The sequence below is a fragment of the Talpa occidentalis genome, unplaced genomic scaffold (assembly GCF_014898055.3).
Source record: "Talpa occidentalis isolate TD23 unplaced genomic scaffold, MPIMG_talOcc4v2.1 talOcc4.10, whole genome shotgun sequence".
In the NCBI taxonomy this organism is placed as follows: Eukaryota; Metazoa; Chordata; class Mammalia; order Eulipotyphla; family Talpidae; genus Talpa; species Talpa occidentalis.
The window spans coordinates 11,197,540-11,224,768 of record NW_023600993.1 but is presented as its reverse complement, the minus strand read 5'-3'; the positions used below and the strand labels follow the sequence as shown (position 1 = coordinate 11,224,768).

General features: G+C 39.8%; 1 protein-coding gene across 2 annotated transcripts in view; it reads right to left on the bottom strand.

The window, feature by feature from the left end:
- Positions 1–27,229, bottom strand: part of CPNE4 (copine 4) — a 385,184-nt gene that overhangs the window by 157,873 nt on the left and 200,082 nt on the right. The window lies entirely within an intron of this gene.

Sequence of the window (27,229 nt, the reverse complement as noted above, 5' to 3'; positions counted from 1 at the left end):
ACCTGCAAATGGTCTTTTCGCATGGCCTGGATGTCCTCACAGCATGGTTGGCACCAGAGCAACTGTTCTAAGAGAGAGCTAAGCAGAAGCTGCTGCTCCTTTAATGCCTCAAGAGGCATCGTGTTACCAACCAGACTCTCTTACCTACTGCACTGCATTCAGTGGAAAAGGTATGAGTAGGTGAAAGAAAAAGGAATATAGACTCTAACTCTCAAATCTGTGGCTATGGAAATCTCATCTGTAAAGAAAAGCGCATGGCATGGAAGGTATTATTATAGTCTTTGTTGGAAAATCCAGTCTGCCAGATATACATACAAATAATGGGAAGTCAGGAAATTCCAGAGTCACTATAGTTTTATGAACATGCAGCTAGAATCACACGAACTAATGACTTAGACCTTAAGTATGGTGATCATACTCAGCAGCTCTTGGATATAATTAGCTACTTGAAACTTTCCCTATCTGAGTCTTCCTAAAAGGATCTTGGAAATTAATGAGAACCTTTCTGTTGCCTGGATGCCATCCTTCCACATATAACTAAATGATATTTAATTTAAAACATGAACTTTGCCTTGGAATATTAATCAGAACATAGTAATTTTACAGTTGTCGGCTGTTGCCTTGAGCAAGAAAGCTCAGCCAACTTGGTCAGCTGATGTTAAGTCCCAGGGACAGGGAAAAGATAAAAACTCAAAAAAAAACTTAGATACTTTGAGAAGCCACAAAACTATTCCTGCATTTTCTTGCTCTGGTTTGCACTAGGTGGTCTAGTTTGTATCCTTTGCCACTGAAGAAACATGTTGTCAGGGGCAAGGGAGAGCGAACAGCTTGCAAGTCTTCCTGGATTTGTCACTAGAAGCCTGACATCCCTGCAGGGAGATAGGTAAGGACAAGGCAAGTCTGTGGTCTTCACGATATACTTAAATTGCAGCAGGCAGTAAAGGGGCTCTCCTTATTCATAGGTAGAGGCCTTGTCAAAGTTAAGCAGAGAAAAGAGAAGAGGAAAGTTATGTGCAACACTGGAGCAAGGAACACAACATTCCTTGCAAGGCTATGGATAGTCAGCGAATTCTGAGAACTTCTGTCCGGGTAGTTCTGGAAGGGGATCTTGTGCTGGAGAGAAGGGTGCAGGAGAGGAGGTGCAGGGAATGTACAGAGGGGAAATGACTATGCATGGGGTGAGAGGGCGAGATGGACACTTAGAACAAACATTTCCTTGCCCCAAGCCAGACACTGAAGCCTTGTTAAGTCACAAGTCCTCAAGCTCGTGAGGTGAAGGATATCGCTGGGATTTTGTTGATCTTATGTTCTCTGTTCCTTGTCTACCTCTGACACCACCTAGAAAGGGGGTGATGAGGGCTCAGGAAGGTTAAAGTTTTCTGTTTGCCTTGTGGGTCAAGAGTAGTAAATATTAAGTTGTATTCTGGAAAATAAAGCAAGTTCTATTTCATGCTCATGAGTTTCTGGTTTGAGAGCCATGACCATTGCATAATTTTTCAGGTAATCACTATTTTCTCAGGTTCAATGAAATCAACTTTACATTAGTGGAAAGAAAACTATGACTATAAAGAGGAACTACCTTTCATTGCAATTGATAGTTAGATAGTCTGGGGTTTAAAGCTTGCTAACACCACTGACTAGATGTGTAATTATAAGCACTTAACTTTAGTGGTCAATGGCTTGACTACAATTCATTTGAAAGAAAAATAATGAAAAAAACCCTCCAAAGTGGTAGTGTTAGAAATCATTCTCATTCTTTAATCCAGTCCGGCCATCACTTGTTTTTAGTGCTGCCTAAAAATGGGTTGGAAAGTACCCTGTGATAGTTGGCTTCAAAGAAATTCCAGTGATTCCCAGCTGCTGGTAGCCACTTTCTTGTTTAGTTTCCACCCACATTGAAAACCATAGGATATAATGGAAATGATGAGGTGTGACCTGGAAGGATAGGTCAGATAAGACACTGAAGATTTCACCACCTTGCTCTCTCTGGATCATTTGCTCTAGAGGAAATAGGATGCCATTTAATGAGACACTCAGAAATAAAAGATCCACCTGGTGAGGCTCTGAGGCCACCCACCAACAGTCAGCCCCAACTCACCCTCCATGTGCCATCTTGGAATTATATTCTCCAATCCCAGTCAAGCCTTCAGATGACTGCAGCCCTGGCCAATATTTGGACTGATTTCATAAAACCTTAGGGCCAAAACCACCCAGCAAAACTGCTCTCAAATTCCTGATCTACTGAAACAGAGTAAGAGTAGAAAAAAAAGTGCTTATTGCTTACTAAGATTCAAGGTAAGTCATTACATAACAGTAGATAAATTACAAAAGTCTCCAGAAAACCATTCACTCATTGCAGAGGCCATTTTATATTTTTCTCCTGTCCATTAGCTTTCTTTAGTCATAACATTTCCTGCTAGAACATTTCCTGTTGTACTTAGGTACTGAAGCTAAAAAAGCTTATTTGCTAATTTGAATAAGTTTGAAACACAAGTTCAAGTTTGCTTTTACTAGGATATTGTAATTCTAAGAGTTGAAAGAGAGCTTCAAGTTATCTAGTGTAATTGTCTATATCTGCTCAATTCAGGAATTCAGGTTAGTATTCAGTTTCCCAATAAATATTTATATAGTAGATTTTTAATGAAATATGCCTCTTCCTTCCCACACTATTGTCTCTAATTAGTTATTTCCACTATTCACCCTTTAGTGTTGTTAGATTACAAACTATCCCTATTTCACTCTCATTTATCAACTTATTCTTTAAAATTTATCTTATTAATAAAATTTCATGAACATCTGATCTAGTGATTAAGAAAGAAAACATCTAACGCTTTATAGAGAGAGATAAATGTATAGCTAGATGTATACCTATGTTTATTTTTTATTCACATAAAGTTCTTTACTTTTACTGCTCTCAGAGCTGATAATCCCCTGGGTGGAATGTCAGTTAAGTCAGTCGTTCTACTTACTATTATATATCCTTGCACCTCTCTCCTGGGACATAAAGTGGGGACTTCATGTTCATTGCTAGTCAATCTCGTCTTGTTGATGCCATCTCAATGTTGTGATTTGAAGTGACCATTTTGATTTGGGATTACATCATTCATCCCTATCCATTCCTCAAAGCATTGAATTTTTTGAAATCCCAATATATGAGAAAAAAAAGTGAAAGAAGAAGAAATAGGAGCAGGAAGAACAGGGAGAGAGGGGAGAGAAGAAAGAGGTGAGAGAGACATGAAGTGTATAAGTATTTTAATACCTGGAAATAACCTAAGTATGTTAGGTTGGAACACTGGGACATCAGAAGAGAAATGACAGAAAGACACTCCAGTGAATGGCTTCCCATCCAGCAGGATGGTCACCTGGTACAAACTAAAGTTCCTGTTTTGTGTGCAAAGCTCTCTTCCATGAGAGTCCACTTTCCATGTTTTCCTCCTGTCCTAGTCTGGTCTCTAATTCTTCCCCTGAGAATGTTATTCAAATGAGCCCTTATATAAAAATCCTTAAGTCTGTGGATTGTGTATGTGTGAAGCATTATGTAGATTTTCTCAAGTTAACAATTGTACAGTGAACCTAGAAGGACCCAATCCAATATTAAGAGAATAACACTACTCATGAAGGGCTGATGTCATGCTGGCTTTTGTGTTAAATATTAAATACATCAATTTATTTAACCCTATCTTCTTTATGCAGTAGCTATAGATATCCTGGTCCATCTTAGAGGAGTTATGGGTCTTGCCCAAGGTGACACAACTGGCAATTAGCATCAGTAGAGACATAGATTTTCAGAAAAACAGTATTGAAGGGTATTGCTTATATCCAGTATGAGCTACTCATGACAGAGGGCTCAAAAATCAATAGTCCTTGCTCGGAATTCCAGTGTGCTCCCTGCCTGGATGTCTTTGGGTCTATAAGAACAAATTAGAGCATTTTCTTTCCATGTTCTAACTTGTAGTCTAAATTATCCAGGACTATAATTAGGACCCAGTGTTTGTGGTTCCCCAAGAGGAAATAAAGAAGAAGGAAATTAAACAGACCAAATTGGGGGAAAAAATACACAGTCTAGAGAGCACAATTCTGTTCAAAGAGTCAATAAAGTTGAAGACATTACAATGAAAGTAAAGCATGGAGATTTGACTTGGGAAAGGAAAGAGGAGTTTAAAACAAATGCTCAGAAAGGGGGAAATGCATCTTAGCACAGTAAGATGCAAAGATATATCAAGACAGCAGCCAAGGTTCGGGCACAAAAGGCAAGATACTGGAGCTTACCTGGCTTGGAAGGGGGTTTCAGCTCATTGGAATCACTCAAGGAATCAGATTACCACAGAAGGCACTCTTTTGAACAATTTTAGTGACTGTTCCAGAGTGAACACAGCACTTGGGGTCTTGCACTGGTCTGGAAGCAATTCATCACTCATAATCCACTTGCCAGAGTTAGTCGCCAGGCCTACCAGTCCTAAGGGCACAGGAAGTGCAATCTTACTCTGCACTCAGAAGGCCGAGAACAGGAAGGACTTGACAAACCTCATTAATGATTATAACACAAATCTTCCCTTCTGTGTTTATTTTTACTAGGCAGGAGACATTGAGCTGTGATGCCAGCTCTGCCTTCCAACACCATCTCCAAGAGACAGCCTGCAGGGTCACAGGGCATCAACAATCAGGAGGAGGTCTCAAGAAGGGCAACACAATTTTAAGAGATTGGTGGGTCTGGTGGATAAAGAAAGATTAGAAAAATTAAATATGTATAGCTTGGCTGAGCAGACCCAGTGGGGAGCAACAGTGGGTGGTAAGGTGGACATGGTAGCAATCTAAAAATATCCATAAGATGTAAAGAATCAGAAAGGAGAATTATTTAGCATGAAAATCACAATGTATCAGTAGACAGTCTAGAGAAACAAATGAGGAAACAGACTTTAGGATTATGGAATTGGACAAACTGTGAGCCAAACGAATAAAGAGAAAGAGACAGAAACCTTCTTGAGTACTTTTCACATGAAAAGACGAGAAAAAGAAAACCCAAAGAATGATCACTGGAGCTGTGGAGGAACCCACATGATGACCCTGACCTCCTGGTTTCAAGCCAGAGACTCATGATTATAGGCCAGATACCTTGAGTGGGGAGCTCCATGCTCTGAGAGTTTAGAATAAGTAAAGCTGAAATGAATCCTGGAACACTGTTCCACTGACAAAAGACTCCTGAACTTCCTATACACAAGACTCAGAGTACACGTGGACAAAAGTGTCAGACCCCCGGTAATTAGAATTACGCAAGGCACCTCTGGAGGCACTTGAACACCTGCCGATGTAGAAGCCCAGGTTTGTGCGTGCCCAGGTGGACACAGAAGCTGCTACACTCAGAGGTTGTCTCAGATCTTCCGAGGACCCTCCTGGTGGGTGTTTCAGAGGAGGCAGAATTTAGATTATGTCTTTCTCTTTACTTCTCTGCACTTTCACATCAGAGATTTATCTAACTCATTTTGAAAAGTTTCAAGTTAAAATTGAAGTGGGAGTGGGTACCTGTGGGAAGCTGAGGGTGCACCTTTTGGGAGTCTGCCAGCTGCTTTCTTACTCGCCCATTCCTATACTAGCGTAAGACAAGTTCAGTCACTTTTTGAAAAATAATTTTTTATTGTATTTTTATATTGAGGTGACGATGATTTACAACACTGTATGATTCTGAAGTATAGATTCACACCTCTTCAGATGAAAAGAGGCTCTTTTTCCTAGTTTATATTTTAAACAGGAAAGACGAAGGTTTTTGTTTAGTTGGTTTTGTTTTCCCAGACGAAAACTGAGTATTTTGAGAATCAACAGATTCTAATCTACACCCCTATATAGGAGTGAAATAGGAATCAACTCACATCAGAACAACAGGAAACTAAAGTGACTTCCAAATGTCTGGTCTGTCAGTCTGACAGCAGAAGAGCCAGCAGGTGGGACTCGGGGTCACACAGAGACATTCAGGCCCAAGGTCAGAGGTGGGCTTACATGACACACTTGTACTCATTTCTTTGTTCACACTATTCTGAAGAGACATTTACTTCCTAAACGCCAACTACTACCCTCTACCTGGAATATCAGCCCACCTCACATCCACACACTCGTCAACTTTGACAGTTATAAGCCCTTTCTTTTTTTTTTTTTTTTTTGTGGGACCCTCTCCAGTGGCCGGGAACGAACCAGCGCTCAACCGCTGCGCCACCAGGGGAGGCCCTAAGCTCTTTTTTAAGTCAGCTTTATTGGGGTGTTACTATAACAGGGAGGTGCCCAGGAAAAGGGGAGGTTCCTGTTATTATGACTTTCATCATTATTATTACATACCACAAACAGCCTCCTTCCAGTGCCAGCAAGTATGAACCCACCACCCAAACTGACACACTATAGCCTCCCCTTATCCTGGGGAGTTACCTGGTTTTGAAGACTTAGAGTTGCCTAATGTGGGAGGAAAGGGCATTTTTAGTCCAAATCAGTAATGTTGGGGGTGGGGGGAGTAATTTCTACTAGCACTTCACTGCAGGGGATCAGAAGGTGAACAGCCCTAGGGAGAAAGTAGACAAGTAGAGCAGGATGAGGGGCTCGGGAATGTAGGGGTGGAGGTGGCTCTCATTTGCAGTTTGCAAAACAGAAGGATTAGTCAGGTCAGGGAAGCCTTCACTGAGAAGGTAAGACTTGAAGGAAGGAGGAAGTTGACCAGGCTGCTGTCAGCAGGAAGAGAGTTTCAGCAAAGGGGACAGTCAAAACACAGACCTTCATGCAGGAATGTACCTACTGGACTCAAGAGGCCCAGGAAGGAAATTGCACCTAGAGATTAGCACATGAGGGGACAACAGCAGGGCAGGGGTTCAGAGAGGTTATGGAGAATCAAACCACGTTGTGCCTTGTTAGCCATCAGGGGGCTCCAGTTCTTACTATTATCCTACCAGACACATGGCAGTATGGAGGAGAGCTTGGACCAGCAAGGTCATCAGCCAAGGGAGAGGTGACAGGTATGTATTAGCCTTGGTTCAAGATCTAAATAGAAGGAGCCACAAAGGCCAGCAAGGGAAGACTGGTTGGAAAGAGCAGGTCTGAAGAGTACAGAACTTCCAGGAAAGCAGCCAGGAGGCCCCGGAGGCCCCAGCTCAGCGTTGCGGAGCTCCAGCAGAAGTTAAGGAAGCACTCCCTTGTACTGCTATTATTATTTTTTTATACTGATGTCTTATTTGGCTCCCTATATTCCTGCTATAAGTGAAACCATCCAATATTTTTCTTTTTCTTTCTGGCTTATTTCACTGAGCATAATTCCTTCTAGTTCCATCCACATTGCTGTGAATGGCACGATTTTATCTTTTTTGATTGCTGAATAATATTCCATTGTGTATGTACCACATCTTCTTGATCCAGTCATCTATTTTGGGGCATTTGGGTTGTTTCAGGGTTTCACCTATTGTAAATAGTGCTGCAATAAACATAGGTGTACACTGAATCAATGTTTTTGTGTCCTTTGGGTAGATCCCTAGGAGTGGAATTGCCTGGTCATATGGTAGCTCCATTTTTAGTAGACTGAGGAAGCTCCAGACAGCTTTCTATAATGGTTGGACCAGTTTGCACTCCCACCAACAATGTAGGAGAGTTCCTTTTTCACCACATCCTCGCCAACATTTGTTGTTGCTTGGTTTTTTTGATTTGTGCCATTCTCATTAGTGTAAGGTGGTGTCTCAGTGTGGTTTTAATTTGCATTTCCCTGGTTATAAGGGATGTTGAACATTTTTTCCATATGCCTGTTGGCTATTTGCATTTCTTCTTTGGAGAAATGTCTTTTAAGTTCTTCTGACCATTTCTTGACTGGATTGCTTATTTTGTTTTTGTTGAGTCCTGTGAGTTCTTTGCATATCTTTGTGATCAGTCCCTTATCAGTTGACTGGAGTGCAAAACACAACAAAGCAAAAATGGACAATTATAAAGCAGAGACATCCTGCAGGGGAGGAGGGAGAGGGATCGGAGGGAGGGAGGAGCACAGGGGACTGAGGTGATGGTGCACGGGTGCATTGGTGAAGGAAAGGCTATGGGGACTACACCTGAGGGGAGGGGGGGAAGCAAACATTGTTTAAAAATGAACAGTGATGTAAAAAAATTAAAAAAATTAATATAAAAAAAGGAAACACTCCCTTGGGCCTGAAGATGGAAGGCAGAAAAGTCCTTTTCCAAGAAGCAGCATTTTACCATCTCCCCTGAATGAAAAGAGTATAAATAAAAGAAACACCACCCACCCACATCTGGAAGGTTGCCAGCTCCTGTTCTGTGAGCACCCCAGGATCTGTTCAGCAGGGGTGTATTCTGATCTTAAATGCACCACATTGTAGTTTCCAGCACAGGGGTCCCCTCCATATTGGAGATGCAGCTCCCTTTTCAAATGGGTACCTCAAATTCAATTTTTAAAGACTAGCCTTCTGATGAGTCAATCAAATGGAGAGACTTTCTCAAGGCCTCACAGTCAGTGAAGAAATTGGTTTCTTTTCAGTAAAACATGAAATTGCTTTATAAGTGTATATATAAAAATGCCACAAGATTTATGTTTTTTCTTCACCACATGCTCGGGTAACTCCCATTAGTAGCAGTAGGAGCTGCAAAAGCCCACCCCAGGGAAGAACAGGAGTTTCACAGGGGAAGGCAATGAGGAGCACAGAGATGCCCGGGAAGTCCTCCTGTTGAGGGTCGCTTGCTGATGCCTCCGTCTCTCCATCTGGCTAATGGGTGTGAATTTAGGGCTTCCCTGTCCAAAGGGTATAGGGTAAGGACTAATGAAGGGCTCGTACTAATAGGTTCAAATGCATTGTGCTCATACCATGTGCTTGGCATTACTTTCATTCTCCCAAAGTGTGAACTGGTGACCAACAGCACAGGCATCAATGGGGACCCTGTTAGAATGCAAATCCTGGGGTCCCCTGCGTTTGACCTGCTGAATCAGAATCTGCATTTAATAAGATGTTCATCTTGCCTATGAAAGCTGGATAAGCTTGGTGTTACATTTGTTTAAAACCTTATTTAATCTCTGCAGCAGCTCCATGTGGTAAATAAATCATCCCCATTTCATCCATTAAGGAACTGGGGTTCAGTCCTGATGTGACTTGCTTCAAGTCAATTAAATGGCAAAACCAAGAGTCAGACTCAGGTATAGCTGATCCCAAAAGATGCCTCATGCTGTTTCCAATAATGTTCCACTCTCTCAAGATACAGGTGACCAAGAAAACAAGGTTGAGGGAGGGAATGAGGGAGATCTTCATGCCTTATATCACACTAACATTTAAAATAAAAAGAAAAAATCCACTATTAGCATGTAAGAGAGAAATAAGGTCTCAATATAGGGCAGTTTTAGCAGGAGAAAGAATTCAGGAAGAAAGTGAAAGCTTCCAGAAGATCACAAATCAAGACCCTTCCCCTATGTACCTTGTAGAGTAAAAAGACACACACACACACACACACACGCGCGCGCGCGCCATTTCCTTAAGAAAACCAAACCCTGCTCAGCATGAATATGTATAATTAGATGTTCCCTGGGAGTGAGAAGTAGTAATTAATTCAGTGTTAAACATCACAATCTATTACTTGAACTCCATAGCAACAGTGGTTGCCAATAGAGAGAAAACAAAATTTCAGAGTCTATTTTTAAATGATTACATTGAAATTTTTGAAAATGTGTAAAAGCAAATACTGGCTATTTTTAGGCTAAAACAATAGCCATTAACTCAGGGAGTAAAGAAAAGACACTAACAACACAGGCAGACACAGAGAGGAGCTCGCAGGAACCAACCTAACAGTTGATAGAAGGGTCCTGTCCCTGCCCAAATTCTCAGGCCAGTCCTCACTCCAGGAGAAGACATTATGTTCAGCCCAAGAAGATCAACATACAAGCTTTCTTGAAAAACTTACTCTTTGGAATCAAACTGAACTAGGTTTGAATCCCAGCTTTGTCATGTAATGTGTTTCCTTTGACAAACTGCTCACTTCATTTCTTTCAATTCCTTCCACTGTGACAATGGGGGAAATAATAGCTATTGCCTAAGGTTCTTAAAAAGATTAGCTGTAAAACGTCTAAGCTGGGGTGTTGTGGGTTGAGTTCCTCAGGAAGCAGATTCTGAGTTTAGCATTCAGGGTAGCTATTAGAGTGTCCCTGGGGTCAATAGCTGTGGAAGGCCAAGGAAGGAAGCAGGATTGGGCAGAAATGGCCAGGACATTTATCCCACCTCCATCAGGCAGTCACAAGGTGTGGGTTGCTCAGGGAGGGACATGTCCTTGGGTGAGGAGGCTCTCTGCACTGAGGCAATCTCTGAAGGGGTGGACTGTACTCTAGGTTGCTAGGTGGCAAGTCCTTTGAAGGGGGGACCTAGGGGCCCAACCTCTCCATCAGCACATCCTCTTTAAGTAGTGTTTGCTTTTTTTCTTTGCATATAGGTAATCCTTACAAATATCTCTTACTCATAGAGATTCTGGTGTGGAGGAAAACCCCATTATGACTAACATCATAACACTATCTTTTAAAAAACTACTTTTAATACCTTGTTGATAGAGCCTGGACTCTGAAACCCACAATCATGTCATTTAAAAATTTCTGAAAAATTCTAGGACGGAAAGTTCATCACCATTGTACAGTTGAAGAAATAATGCAGAGAGTAATTAGAAATAGTTCTAACAAGCAGCTGATAGTGAAATGACACTATTTTGAACAATTTTCAATGATGCTTTTGGCTATACCATTGCTGTGCTTGTTAAACATCAATTTAATTCATTAACAATTGAACAAAAGATGTGTCGAGGGAACTGTGTTCCCTTTCTCCCCATTTGTTGAGGAAAGTGACTCATGTATTTTGCCAACTCACTTATTAAACTTTATACCCCAATGCTCCCACATTTTAAAGTTCAATCAACTCATGCTTCACCGCGCCCCCCTCACCCCCTCTACCCCTGCCCTAAAAAGAGAGAATAGTTGGATTCTAGGATCTCTAGAGTCCCTTTCATCTTGAGAATTCTCTACTGACAATCCAACATATTATTTGATTGGGAGTAATGTACCTTGAGGCAAGCTTAAATAAAGGTCTAGATCAGTTACAGTTCCTTGGTTGCAAGCAATAGAAATTAGCTTTGGTTAACTTACACAAAAGGGCAACTGTTGACGACTACTAGGATTTAGGGAATCAATGGAAGGCAATAGGTGTGGGAACCGGCAGGACTATGCAGCCCTAGAGGACTAGCAGCAAAGAAGCCAGTGGTTTCTTTTTTATAGGAAGTCTAGACAGATTCTGTTGACTCTGCTAGTGCAGCCACTGTGATGAAGGACTCCCAGATACTCTTCCCACCCTTCTTCACTCTCTCCAGATGGAAGTTCTGGAGAGAAATCATTAGCTCGAATGCCCTAAGGCTATACCAGGGAGAAGACAGAAGAGGAATGATTCTTGGGTTTCTATCATAGATGAAAGCATAGAATTTTTCTCTCTCCATGGCTACATGAACTGGGGGGAGATTTTCCTTCAGAAAAAGTAATAGGTAAACTTGAAAGGGTGGACATAGCTGTGCACTACAATGTGGATTCCCATGTGTTACTGCAGCTTGCTCACTCATTCTTTGTTAAAAAATCAAATCAACTTTTTCTTTATATTCAAATGGTCTCTGAATCCTTCCAGGCCCTTCCTTCCCAGATCTCTGGGTTTCTCCAGGGGTTCTTACGCCTTTGTTTATAATTGGAAAACAGGGAACTTGACAAGTCAACCCAGAGTGTCTCTTCAAGGATTTACCTATTTCTTCATTACCAAAAGAATTATGATGTTGAATACCATTTCCAGAAAGTGATAAAATACTAGTAAATACTCTAGTAATCTAGGTAAAATGCTATTTCACAAATACTACTTGTAGCCAGAGTAGAGGAACCCAATTAATTTCTAAATCCTATAAATTCAGAGTAACTGGGTTTACAAAACAAAGTAAAAGCAATGGAGTTAACATATTGGCCAATTATGTGACATAAACCTTCCTTTTTTTAGGTTCTAAAGTTAACTACTTAGATTTTTAATGTACAGTCAGCTTACAACAAAAGGTATTCAGTCACACCTCTGTGGGAGTCCTAAGTGAATTCCTTTACAGGATTTGGAATTTGGTTCTTTGTCAAGAAATCTCAAAGAGTCATTTTTCGGTGTTCTTTATACCAGTTGTCCTAATTTTTAGACCAGCATAGACCAATGACTAATTCCAGTCTTAGCTCAAATGGATTGCTTTTCAAAGTGATGAACTAACAAGAGTTTGAAACAAATCAATATATTCCTCTTCTTAAACATTCACCCTACTCTCATAGTCCCATGTAATTCAGAATTCATGTGCTTCATTCATTTAGCAGGGTGAAGAGAATTTGACCATGAGTTTGCTATTCAGCCATCAAATTTGATGAGCTTGCCTGCCTTGGGGAGATGATTGCTTTTCTACTTGCTCAGGGAGCCAAATGCCAGACCAGAACCAATTTTACACAGTCAGTAGGTACTTTGCTCCAGTAAATGTAACACATATCCAGGTCACTCCTGCAACCCTACAAAAAAATCCATCAACCTAAGAAGTCATCTGGGAAGTATTCCTGTTTTGTATGCTTCATCTTTTTTCCCCCAACTAGTACTGGAGCTCCAAAGTATTTTTTTTTTTTTCTCAAAAAAAGAGGCAGAAACAAATGGCAATGCACATATTACAAGTTTTTTTTTTCTTTAAGGTTGATTGATTGATTGATTTTTACAAGCACTGGGTATAGTCAGAAGTGCAGAAGGGTGAGAGAATTCACCAGAGCCAGAGCGAGGAGCAGAACAGACAGACTGATGAAATACACTGCTGAGGGGAGCAGCAGGCGCGGCAGGAGGGGTCTGTATGCCATGTGGGACACTCAACCGGCACTACAGAGGCTGCAGGCAGCTTCACAGCCCAGTGCTCAACTGCTGCACCACCGGGGAGGCCCACATATTACAAGTTTTAACATGTAGAGAAAAGAAACTCATATTTGGTGAAAGCCTACTTGTGTGCCCACATATTACAAGTTTTAACATGTAGAGAAAAGAAAGAAACTCATATTTGGTGAAAGCCTACTTGTGTGCCAAGCATTGTGTTGGGTGCTTCACATATTATTCAGGCCTCATTGCAATTCTGTTACAGGATGCTGGATTATTTTTACTGAGTGTACATTTGGAAATATTAGTAACTTTCCCGAGATCACATAACCTGCAACTGGCAAAACTTAAGTGACCTTGACCCCAAAGCTCTTGAGTCTTCCCCCAAGGCATTTCCAGCCAGTCACAATTTGGCAGTACCACCATTCCCAAGGCAGCCTTTGGGAGACTGTCATATCAACACAGATACCACCACCATGAGTTGTTGGGATTGAAATATGCCATATGTTCTGAATAGAGACAGGGTCAAGACTTTCATTCTCGCTAAGCACATGGCAATTAAATAGCTCCCTGAAAGCAAACGATGGAGGCTGAGCTTCAAAGCATCACTGAGGCACTTTCTAATGAATGCAAAAAGTGGAGTTGTAAATTCATATTGCAATCACACCCTCCTCAAAGGTTAGGTATGAAGGCCAAATTACTTTCATCAGACACATTGCAAAATATTTAAAGAGAAGCACATGCTGTGGGGTTTAAATAAGCCCATACATCAAAACTGCATTTTGTTTCCAGTCTGATGTCAAGTGTAGCAAGCCAGATATTTCTTTTTTTTTTTCATTTATTTAAATAAGTACATATTGGAACCTGTAACTAGATTGAGTCTTTCATCTTCTAGTATAGAGACTATATACAACAAATTGGTGTTGACTGAATGAACAAATGAATGAATGAGAGAGAGTCTGTTTTCTTATTCAGAAGCCAGAGGACAAATCCAACACTGACTAATACTCTTTAATATACTAAGCTCTCCAAGAACTGAGAACACTAATGGGAAGGACAGAAAAACCTGTCTTCCACAGCCCGCTAGTTGAGAAGGTCATCCATACTCTCTGGCTCTTCACACTTTACCAAATGAAAGGGTGAAAGTCCACATCTCATACGATGACTCTATGATCCCATGAAATCAAAACTCAGTTATTCAGATCATTCTCACTCTCTAGTGTCTTTCTAGTTATCCAATAACAGGAATTTGACTTAGAAAGAATGTGGCTTAGAAAGAAATAAGGAATCCAAATTAAAAAAAAATAATAATAACTTGGCGCAGGCTATGCTACTCATGCTGTCTGACAAGGTCTGGGCATGAGGAAAGTTTCTGAAAAGTCAGAAACTCCACAGCTGGCTCCTGCTACTTCCTTTCATTTGTTTGTGGCAGTTATTGAAACCATGGAAATTTTCTATAAGCTTTAGAATAACACAATGAGTGTTGGTATCAATGCCAGTTTCGGTATGCACACTTCAGTAGTTTGAGAAAAATACTTTCTAACATGATTGATAATGAAATGGTTTCCAATATTTCTCCATGTCCTCCAATTTGTAATTCAGTTACTATGAGTAACACTGAGTTTTTTAACAAACCACGCTTAATAGAACGGATGGAACGTGCCCGGTAAAAGTCCCCCCTAGAGAAGACTCTGAGGCACCCCAGAGATGAAGTAATCCAAGAAAAACACACCACATACTGTTCCCATGGCACCGGGACCCCTTGGTTCTATATAGAAAATAGGAAGCCACCCTGGATCTTACAACGCCTGCTTAGCCTTGTTTTAGGTACCTAGCTTGACTGCATAAATCATGTGTGTAGCGCCTGTTTCTATTTTCTGAATAACATACATCACCTAGGGAAAGAATGTAACCAAGTTAATGTAACCAAGTGACCAAGTTAATCATAGACTGGGAAAATTGAAAAAAGGACTGTGCACTGTTAATGATCATTAATAATTTCTGAAACAATGTAAAAGTAAAATCACATGATTGCATGATGTAATGATCAAATAACAATTTCTGATGCATGAATAAAGCCCTGCTGAGGCTATCAGCGGGAGAGTCTGCACCCCGATCAAGTGTCAGTGTCTCCTCACTACCTCATCTACCTCATCTCCCCTCTCCCCTCATCCCTCCATTCCACGGATGCCGTCTCATCCTTGCAAGGACCCTGACACATCACTTTGCTGGAGCTGGCCTCCAGCAATAACTTTAAAAGGCAGCAAACTTGCAGGTTCCTGAGTCTATCATCAAAAGGCAGAATTCAAATCTTCATTGGATGTCAGTGGCCTTTGGAACTGTGAAGTGACCGGCAGCTTGCCTTGTTCTTTTGTTGGGTGTGTGAGAAAGAGGGTGGAACTGCTGAGGTTAATGCCAATTGGGACTCTGATCAGGTCCTTGAATATCTCTAGGTCCCAGTTTTATCCATATTAAAGTAGGTATGTTGGTGCAAACTTCTTCACAGGAAAAACCACTAAGCGTTTTTCAAAAGGAAAATTTTCCCAGTTATTTAATATGTCTGCTTCCTTCTTCTATAGGTCAGAACTAGGGAAAAAGGGTAAACCAGGGAAGAAAATGCACCCTTCTGCTCACTTCACGATACCTTGGATTTGAGGCATATCTTTGGTTAAGAGCAGGAAGTAAGATGAATTGATATTCTTGAAAATACTTTATGGCAGCATGGGATCTTAGTCTTGGAACCATTCAAGCGAGGCACTTGAACTTCTGCCATTAGTGGAAGAGAAATGAGGTGACTTCCTTTGCTGATGAAGGACCCTATGAGGAGTTAAGAGATTTAAGGATCCACAAGGAATCTGTGATGAGATTCCTTGAATTTTGGTTGTTTTAGGATAATGAATTATCCCAAATGTAATTAGTAATTAGAAATAAAGACTGTGCAAAGGTTTATCACAGCATCTTCTGCAAAATGATCTTCAGAAATTGTAGCTAACATTTGGCAAAACTATTTTCACTATTTTGATGTCGGATCTATTACTCCTGTGAATAGTAATTTCTAAGGCAGAGCTTTGTCCCAAGAAGAAGGTGAAAAGGAACAAAAGCATGAGTAGGTAATACTTTCCTACCACTTGAGCTGCTTCTTAGCCAGCTCCTGGTTTGCCTTAAATGTAGTAATCTGGGTATTAGCACAGAGTTCAAGATAGGCAAGAATGTATTTTCTCTGTAGAGGTTCAGGTTGAATTAGGCCATTATACCCTTCCCAAATTGATGACTGTGATTCAGGTCATTAGAAAGGGACCCAACTAAGTTCCCTGGGCTGCATGAAGACTAAAGCACAGAGTGAACTCTCATTCAATATTGCTCAGTCTCCAAAGGCAAAGGTGCAGTCATCTGTTCTTAGCATGGCCTTTGATAGCCAGTGCATGACTCAGAGCCCAGACCCTGGGCCCCCGGTCTTAGATGGGCGTTGTGTGAAGCTAGAAATAATCAAAAGAAAAATGAAAGTGACCCAGAGAGGGTCGTGATAAAAGCAGAAAACTCTGTGGAAACACTGGCAGAATCAGTGTTGGCTTATGTTCATTTCTGAAGGGAAAATCTAAGGGAACACTTGCGGATTTCTTTTTTTGTAAGATGAATGATTACAGAATATAAACTATGAGGACAGCTGGATGGACTGGAAAGAAGGTTCAAGGATTATTTCATTAAGGAGGAAGATTCAAATTAGAGTCACAGAAAGTCAAGAGTGGACCAGAGAAGCTGAACAGGGAAAATTCCCATCCAGATTTGAGGTTCAATATGTCCTTAGGTTTTCCTAACTCCCAAGTGGGATGAGTTCCTTTGTACCACGTCATTGAGAATTAAGGACGGTGCAGTAAATGAAACAATTTGCCCTGTTCTTTCAGCTACATCCTTCCCTATACTTTTTCCTAAATACTGTTTTCAGGCACATAGCCATCCACTGAGCTCTTAACAGCCACGCTCCCCTGCATATGGAATGCATACATGTCCTGTGTTCTCAACACACTAGGAGGTCCATGTGTCCTTTGCTTAGTTACCAGAAGCCAGTGCATTGTGTGTCTCCACAGGCAACCTGGGTTTCTCTGTCTTCCTATTAATTCTTGATCTTTGTCCTTTGAAGATTGCTCAATGTAATTTGAAGCTATAATATATCATATTTCACTTAAAAAGGGAAGAATCTTAATTATACTAAGGAATCCTCTCCTAGGACTCAAAAAGATGCAGCTAAAAATCTTAGTGTCAGACTATGGAGAGCTGTGTGGAGATTTCTGGACCTACTAAACATAGAGCTTCCATATGATCCAGCAATTCCACTCCTAGGTATTTACCCAAAGGACACAGAAACATCCATTCCAAAGAACACCTGCACTCCTATGTTTATAGCAGCACTGTTTACAATAGCTAAGCTTTGGAAACAACCCAAATGCCCAAAAATAGATGACTGGATCAAGAAGATGTGGTACATATATACCATGGAATATTACTCAGCATTCAAAAAAGATAAACACATGCAATTTGCAGCAACATGGATGGCACTGGAAGGGATCATGCTCAGCGAAATAAGCCAAAAAGAAAAAGAAAAATACCGGATGGTCTCACTCATAGCAGGAATCTAGAAAACTTAAATAAGGGACCAGGAAAATGAATATAAGAAAGTGAAAATCAAAATCAACAAAAAAACTATGAACCAGAGACACTTTTTGGGGGGTGGGGGGCGGGAGGGGAAGGATTGGGGTCAGAATGGGGCGTTTGCAATTGTATGGGGGAATATAAAAATAAAATTTAATATTTAAAAAAAAAAAAAAATCTTAGTGTCAGAGGTATTTGTTGAGAGAACAAAGTAGAAAGCCTCAGGATGACCACATTATAATAAAACATATCAGGCCTATTCAACCTGGTTCTCAATTACTTCTGTAACCAACCACAGATGTTGATCTACCTCAAAGGTATTGTAGGAAGAAATCAGAGTCTGCATTTAAAAATGATCTATTTATTCTAAAGCTGCTTAGCTTTGTCAGACACACATATGGCAATACTCGGGTAAAACGAGACTCTGGTTAGCCAAGTAGGCAAAGTAATCCATGGCTGCCGGGACAGCCTCAAGGGCTCCTTGACAGCAGCACCCTCAAGTCTTATTTCATTTGTAAGTGTGGGGAATAAAAGCATGGGCAGATAGGATGCAACTGGTACTCACACAACATGAAACATTGTAATGTTTAAACACAACCACCACAACCAAGAAGGCTAAATAGAAAAGGGTGAATCAAATACACTAGCAAATTTCCAATTTTTCTACAATGACTATTATGTTTTAGACTAATTTCAGCCTCTAGCTTTGTTTCATTCTATCATAAGGAAGAATGTTAAGACATTAATAAAACAAGAGAATAAACATGGGATTGATCTAGATGGGGCAAGGCCTAAATAAACCAGCTCTAGAACAAACTTCACAGGAGCAAGATTGTCATCATAGGCATCTCGTATGGTTTTCCTAGGTTGAGCACATGACAAATTATAAGAAAATACTTTGTGATAGTATTATGCTACTCTTCCTTGTTGAGGTATAATTTCTCACGTTCACCTGGAATCCTGTACATGGACGCAGGGATGACATCTTTTCACCACTAAGATTCCACTGTCTGGCACATGGGTTAGTAAATATTGGTTTAATGAAATGTGGGCTTCCACTGGGTCACCCAAACTTACATTTCAGTGGGACAGCTTATCCACAATCCAACATTACCAGAACAACATGAAAAGCTACAAGAGGCAGGAATGAACATTCAAGTCCTAGATGGAGTTGATGAGGCAGCAGATATAAGAAAATATGCCCAGAACATTAATACTCAGTCCTATAAACATATCTTCAAAAACACTATATAAAAACAACAAATTAAGGAGTAAAAAATGTTATGAGATACTAAACTAAAATCAGAAGTGACACCCCTTCATAAGAGGATGGTGAGAAATTGGTTGGATCTGTGTGTCATCTGTTGTATAACTTGTATACATCACTGCCATCAGGACTGTTTACCAACAGAACATGGTGCTGCATTTCAATAACATCACTAGGTGACAGTTCTTAGAGTTTGAAGTTCACACCATCTTATGTGCATGCAAACACACACACACCCCTCTAAAAGTCAACACTCAAAAATTCTGACTGCTTACGTGGTGGCCATTGTTTACTTGGCTATACAGACAAAACCCAGGTATTTTATCAAGCATATCTCTTGAATTAACTATTTGGAATTTAGAAGATACATTAAGATATGGCTGCCCAAGGACCATATCACCATACCCTCCTCCAAATATGTGCCTTCACTACAGTGATTACTTTCTGGGTACTCATTACAGCCCTCTGGTTGACAAGCTCTTTCACATTCTACATGCAACTCATCTACCTTCAAAATATTCCCAGAATAGGACCACTTCTCTCTACTTCTGCCCTAGTTCAAGCTACAATCATCTTTCATCTGCATTACTATAATGCCTGGCTAACCTCTCTCCTTTCATCCTTATTCCTCTGCAGCTTATTCTCAGTCTGGCTGTCAGCAGGCTGACAGCATGAGTCTTCCCAAAGACAATATCTGATCACTGTTACTCTATTTCCCTCCACTTTACCTCCTGTAATTCCACTTCTTTATACCCTCCACCCCTCCCACTCACACCTCCCTGATATTCCCTGAACATTCTGGGTTACACTGTGCTGGTAGCTTCCCTCCCTTCTCAATGCAGCTTGTTCCCTAATATACCAATCAAATCCCAACACCCTCCTGCCTTCCCAATTGTCCTTATCCTACAGCACTTAGTGTGTTTTTCCCATATACTTTCTTTTCTAACAAGCTCCACAAAGGCAAGCTCCATAATTCTTATCTATTTTGTTCAGTAGTATATTCCAAACATGCAATGCATAGCACATAGTAGGTTCTCCATAAACATTCATCTGGATGCCTGATAATGATTCTGGAAATGAAGGGCCTCCTTGAGGTTAACTTCAGAATGGAGAGTTGAGAAAATAAATACAAAGATACAGTTAGAATCATTGTTGTAGGTCAAATTTAAAAATACTATGTGGATGGCCTCCCTGGTGGTGCAAGGGGTTAAGATGCAACCTATGAAGCTATCCACAGCCACTGCAGCACGAGTTCGATCCCCGGACGGCCAGGGAGCAACCCACATGGCGCAGCAGACCTCTCCTGACTCACCTGCTGCTCCCCTCAGCAGTGTATTTCAGTCAGTCAGTCAGTCTGCCTGTTCTGTTCCCCACTCTGTCTCTGGTGAATCCTCTCATCCCCCCACACCTCTGGCCTGTATCCCAGTTCTAGTATGCATAAATAAAATAAAAATACTATGTGGAACTGCAGGTAAAAGTTCTCTTCTCTGGAAGTACAGGAAGAATTTTAGAAAAAAAAATACCTATAATTTTTTGAGGTGATTTATATAGTATAAAACACCTTTAGAAATTCCTTAAAATTAGGAATAATATGTTTTTCTTTACCCCGCAAGAAAAGGCTGTCATGTTCTGGTGCTGGTATTTCTCAAATTCAGTGGCCCATGGGATGAATGTTGGGGGCCCTGGAGGGAGGGATTGTACATTGACAAGTATTGTTCAAGCATTGACATGGTTCTAAGAATTTCTAGCAATGTATCTAAAACAAAACATGTGCTTCCCACATGTTAGTCTTTCATATACCACTAATATTTGCATTTAGAATTTTTTTTTAAAAAACTAACACATTGAAAATGTAGACCTACTAAACAACTGAAGCTTTATGTCACTACCACTAATGGAAAGCTAGTACCGTGTGTCATAGATGAGAAAAATAAAAAGACATTCAATGAAAACAAATAATTGTTTTCATTATGGTTAGATGCTATTGCTAGCCCAATGCTTTGAATCTGATGTCTTTCTACTCTTTGTTGTAGAGAAAATTAAATGTTAAAAAGATATAAAAATATGTAATGTCTACACATTCTTTTTTATCTCACCAGAAGAATATAAAGGGATAACTGTCTCACTGTGTGATTCAGTATTACTTAACTCTGTTGTCAAGATTTCCCCTAAAATCACCTCTTCATGACTAAGGCCATACATAGAGTGGTTGATGTGGGATTTTTAGTTCAAAATCTGGAATTAAATGAAGACCCATCTCATACTGACTCTGCAGCTTTGAGCTAAAGACATAATATCTCCAAGCTTCATTTTCCCTCATCAACAAAATGGGGCAACTAGTGCCTATTTTGTAGATTGATGTGACAATTAAATGGTAAACTATGCGAAACCGCCAACCAGGTGCTTTAAAATGTTGTAAGTCCCTTTTGGGTCAACAAAAATTCTTGGCCTTTAATTTCAACGGCCAAAATCCTCCCTGTTCAGGCCACCCAAGAGTCCTAACTGGCTAGGGTTTACAGTACTGTTTTATGGTATATGGTTCATAGCTTGTAGTTGACATTTATATGAATAAGTAGCTTGGGGGAGGAAGGCTTGTCAAGGATGTTATTATACAGCATGTCTAGCCAGTTTTGAATGGAGAGAGGCAGTAAACAATAGGTCAAATGAGGTCGCTTTGGGAACCAGGAGGCGCTCTCAGTCTCTATAGCTAAAAATGTCATCTGTACCAGAAGATGGCTGGCCTAGAGTATCAGGATATAAAACTTGATTGGGCTGACTTGCTCGGGAACAATTCATCAAAACTTGGGGAAATCGGCAAAGGTCACCACTGACTCATCAAGGATATCCAACATTTCTAATTCTCTTCTTTTCCCCCCTTTTCGCTGCCATTCCTCCCTCTGCTGTGAGAATCACAGACATTCCAGCAGGATGAAATTGGCATTTGGAGTATATGCCCCCATCTGTACGATAGCAGGGCAACTGGGGGCCCATATATGGCTTGATATTCACACAGCTATTAAAAGAGCTAATTAAAATTATTTGAATAATTCAAAGAATTAAGCTAGAAAGCAAGAAATTTCTATTAATGGAGGAAGATACAATTACTTTACTTCTTCATAAAACACTACTTTTAATTCCACATCTTGATAAGATAAGATGACAATAAATATTCATGTGTTTTCCATTTTTAAAAGACAAAAGCTTACAAGGAAAAATGCAGACTACAGTGAAAGCCTATGGTTTAAATTCCCTTGTTTAGGTTTTATAATAACCTTTATCTTTGTTGCATTTTCTCCCCTTATTGGAATCATGGGACTTAACTATCTCAGTTTAACTTTTGCTTCTTATTTCTTTGGCTCATATACCTGTTTATGCCTTTGAATGTGAACAAAGAGGAAGGGGTAGAAAAGTGAAGACAGGGAGATTCTTTCAGTGTCAACTTTTATGAGAAAAGTTAAATTTTATTTTCTTATTTAGACTCTAAAATAGAGTTTGTTAGACTTGAAGGTGTGGGTGGTGAAGAAATTCTTCTTTGAAGGAAAACAGGCTTATTCATTCAATAATTATATCTGTTAGTAGATAAAGGAACACTAAATAAACAAGAATACTGGGACAATTAATTATTTGGAGAGAAAAAAATCAAGTTGTATCACTTCTTACCCTAGAGTAAAAATAAATCTAAGTTGAACTATGACTTAAATGTTTAAAGAAGTGAAACTGAAGAAAATGTTAACTACCTGATTTTAGTAGCAAAACAGAAGACATCACAATAGAAAACAATATAGATATATATTCATAATATGATAAAAATGCAAGAGTTGAAGTTATTTTACAGCAAATAAAATTATTATAAACAAATAATACCTATCAAGGGTTCGTATTAAACAAGAAAAAAATCTCATTTGACATTGGCTAAAGGACATGAACAAGTCATTCAAAGAAGAAACAAAATTAATAATACATATAGAAAATAAAAATTCCGTCTCACTAATAATGAAAACAAAGTGACAGCTTTTGGTCCTGGTGAAGAAGGAATAAGCATATTCCACTCTACGTCTGCTCATTACAAGGAAAACCTGGACCAAAATAAAGCAACCATCAGAAGATTTCGAAAGGTCACACAAAGAGGACCAGGCCAGTGACGAAGGAACTCGGCAGTGAGTTGAGTTGCCTGGGCTTACTTTGTCTCATGTATGTTGGTCTGAGTGCTGAGCTCTGGCAACTAGCAGTTGTCCGAAACTCAGAGCAAGCACAGGGTACAGCAAAAAAAAGAAAAATCTCCAAAAAGCCTGCTGCCTCCATCCAGTGGCCAGAGAAGAGGGAGGTGCAGTAGGAGGGATTCCCACTAACCTGCTGCTCCCATTAACACCACAAAAGAAAGTGTATTTCTCCAGCAGTACAGCCTTGGCACACAGGCTGTGCCCTTTCCTTGCCTCTCCCCTGTAAGTGCATCCACCAAGGTCTTAGAGTGGAGCCCTGTCCATTTGTGCCCTTCCTACAGGGGGCAAATGCCAGTGAAGAGGTGGGGTCACCTCTCCCTCTGGCCCATCTGCAGCAGAGAGAGGACCTTCTATACCTTCCCCCAGCGAACAGAAGCAGAGCATCCTCCTTGCCTTCCTTCCCCCCTCCGACTACAGTGGAGAGGATTGGTAAGAGGGGGCTAGAGAAAGGGATTCTTGAAAACTGTGTGTAAAGCCCCAGATTCACCCTGAAGTGGCTCATGCAAGAAACCAACCAGAATCAATACAGCAAATACTTTTAGAACTGAGCTGTGGTATAAAATATCACCCAGTTTCAGGAGGCCCTCCAATGCGCACAAGTAGGGCAGACCAGAACAGACAGCGCTGTAAGGACGCTGAAAATGAACTGGCATTTGAACCACAGTCTACAGGATCACAAATACAAAAATTCTCAACAAAATATGAGTATTCATACACACACACACACACGCACACGCACACATACACACGGAATAATATATCATGACCAAGTGGGTTTTTCCCCCTTGGATACACAGTTGGTTTGATAATCAAAAACATATTCATGCAATAGGCCATATTCATAGTCTAAAGGAGAAGATCCACATGATCATATGGATTGAGGCAAAAAAAAAGGTCTTTGATAAAATTTAACACCCATTCATGCTCAAAACTCTCAGCAAAGTAGAAATAGAAGAAAAGTAGCTCAACGTTAAAAAAAAAATCCACAAAAGCAACCTACAGCTTATATTGCATTTACTGTGACAGGCTGAATGCTTTCTCCCTAAGATCAAGAACAACATAAGAATGTTCTAGTTTGTGCAACTGGGGAAGCAAAAAAAAAAATACAATTTGCAAAGAAGGAATAAAAAATTTCCATTACCAGCGGCTAAGCAAAGAGTTCTTAGACATGACATCAAATAGACTGATGTGATTCATAGCAGACAGAATGGACAGATTAGACATGAAAATAAAAGTTTTGTTCTACTAAAGGCATTGTTAAGAGAAAAAAATAAAAAGACAAGCTACAGACTGGGAGAAAATATTTCTAAGCCACAAGTCCAACTAAGGACTTGTATCCAGAATCTATAAAGAGCTCTCTAAATAAAAGTAAGAAACTAAGCAATCTAATTTAAAAATGGGTACAATACTTGAACATACAATCCACCAAAGATAAACAAATGGCAAATAACTGAAGATCAAGATTTTCCAAATCACTAGATTAGAAACACGCAAAGTAAAGCTATGATGAGATACTATCATGTCTATTAGAAAGGCTAAAACAGCAAAGTCCTGGCAACATTAGCCCATACACGGCTGGTGGGAATGCAACAAGGACCCACCATTCTGGGAAATGGTTTGGAAAATTCTTATAAACAGCACTTAGTGACTGAATAACCCTCACTTCTGAGTGTTCAGTCTCGAGAAGAGAAAACGTGTGCTGACACACAAATCTGAACAGAAATGTTCATAGCCTAAATCTGGAAACAACTATTGGATATTCACACTATGAAATACTATACAACACTACAAAATGACAAAAGCTTGATACACTCAACAATTTGGTTGGTTTACAAAAGCACTATTCTAAGGAAAATAAGCCAGTTTATATAGCGTGTGATTTGTTTTATGTAAGATTGTCAAATGACGAAGATAGTGATGGAGACAGATGAGTGGTGATGGATGGGAGAGGGTGACCATAAAGAGGCACAACAGTGCTTGTGGGAGGTGATGGAACAGCTCATATTCTAATTATGGTAGTGGTTATACAGACCTACACAGACAATAAAATTAGTAAAACTATACACTTCCTTTCTCTAAAAAACAAAGGGGGAAGTACATGACAAAAACTGATGAAATCCAAATCACACCTTTCATTTAAGTGATACTACTGTATCAGTGTCAAATTCCTAGCCCTGATCATTACATTAAGGTTATTTATATATGATGTTATATTTGAGTACATGGTAACTCTGTACTATATTTTTTAAGAGCTTTTTGAGGGATCATGTACATACCATATTTAAAAAATAAAAATAAAACTGTTTAACCTAACACTTTATTGAAAAGGGTTATATAAGATAATGGAAAGTTATGTATCAGTGTAAAGTTTTTAAAAAAACAATCTTGAAACGTGCATTAAATTTTTAAAATAATTATTTGACTCAGATGTTAACTTTGTAGAGAAATGTGGGATGTGGACAAGAATAATGCGTAAAATAATCTTCATATTTTTATATCATACTGGTGATTTTAGGAAAGAAAATATTTGCATTATAATGGGGAAAGTTTGAAAAATTTCTAAATCTACTACTAAATCATAAACGATGAGTTAAATAAATTGTGCCATTTTTAAGGTAGTCTTAAAGCTTGTATTTATGAAACAATAATACCATAAGAAAATGCCTATAACATAGTATAAAATGAATTTTTAAAATTAGGGCACAAATACATATACATAAATCATGTAACATCTGTTCATTTTTTTAAATTATGCTGTTTAACATATATTTGATTAATAAATTGTTGATAAACATACTTTTATGTAAATTATATATCATACCACATATATCTTATGTCGATGTGGCCATACTGAAAATGTCCACTTTATGCATTCATTTATTTATATGTACGATATATATCTGATATAATGTTGACAGTGATTATTCTAATTAATGGAATTGTGAGTTACTTTATTTTATGCTTTATATTTTTGTCATCTATGAGAGCATGTTTATAAGTGTAACACATATAAACACTAATAATATAAATAGGAAAATACTATCGCCTTGAGAGGAGACCTGGGGTCTAGTTACTGTGTTCTATTAACCAGGGGGCCCTGGCAGGTAGTTAGACATCCCTGACCTCCCTCCTCTCACCCGTTAAAGGAGGAGTTAGCTTATGTCATTTCAGAGTACCCACTAGCTCTAGCTCCATTATTTTAGAATTCCCTACCTAGCATGTGTGAGGTATTACGGAGGCAATGCAAGGTAGAGTAGCTAGACTAAACCGGAAGGATGTGAACATCTGGACAGGAGGAAGCAGCCATGTCAGCACACACCTGGGTACAGACCTAAATTTGGAATTTGGTGGCACCACAGGAGAAACCACATCTGGCGGGGTGAGAAGGAGAGCTTTCGTGGAGGAGTTAACACCATCAGTCTTATCTCCTCCACTCCCAGTTCAGCTGGTTTTGTCCTCTATAATTTTCTCAATTGGCTTCCAATTTTATTCCATTAGTTGTTTGGATCATTATTAGTTTTTATTTCACTTTCCTCCGCAGTGAGCCCTGTCAGCAGCCAAAGAGTGACACAGAACCAGGGAATTGGAATCCAAAAGAACAAGTTGCGGCTCAGTTAACAAATATGTTGGCCAGATGCCGGCTTCCGAAGGAAATAGTCAGCCAAAATATTTATCAACAGGATTTTAATTCTACAGTTTGATTTAAATTTCTGCTCAGCTGAGTGTGCGGTATATCTAACCGGTTAAATCTAGAATTCTAATCAAAGGGCCTTCAAAGCAGCAAGACAAATATTTGTGTTAGCATTTCAGAGTACCCACTAGCTTGCCTCAGAGGTACAGCTCTTAGCCATTCAGACCCCACCTGAGTCCTTGGCAGTCCTTTAAGAAGACTTTTAGGATGCTATTTATCTCACTTTCAGCATGATGTCAGTTGAATGTCCCTACATCCTCAGAGTGGCTTCGACAACACAAGTTCTGGTTTGTTAGTGACCTGATCTTGGTAGGAAATGGACCTGGAGTTGTGTTTCCAGTAGTAATAGTACAATAGCCATTCACACTATCTCAGGGGGACCAATGGGTGTGACCCTATCTGGGACTGCCTACAGTGACATCCTCTTGGGGAAACTGCTCAAGGAAGGGGGAGGGGTGTTCCTTCCAACTTTTCCTGCTGTTTCCATCTTGTCTATACCCACATTATA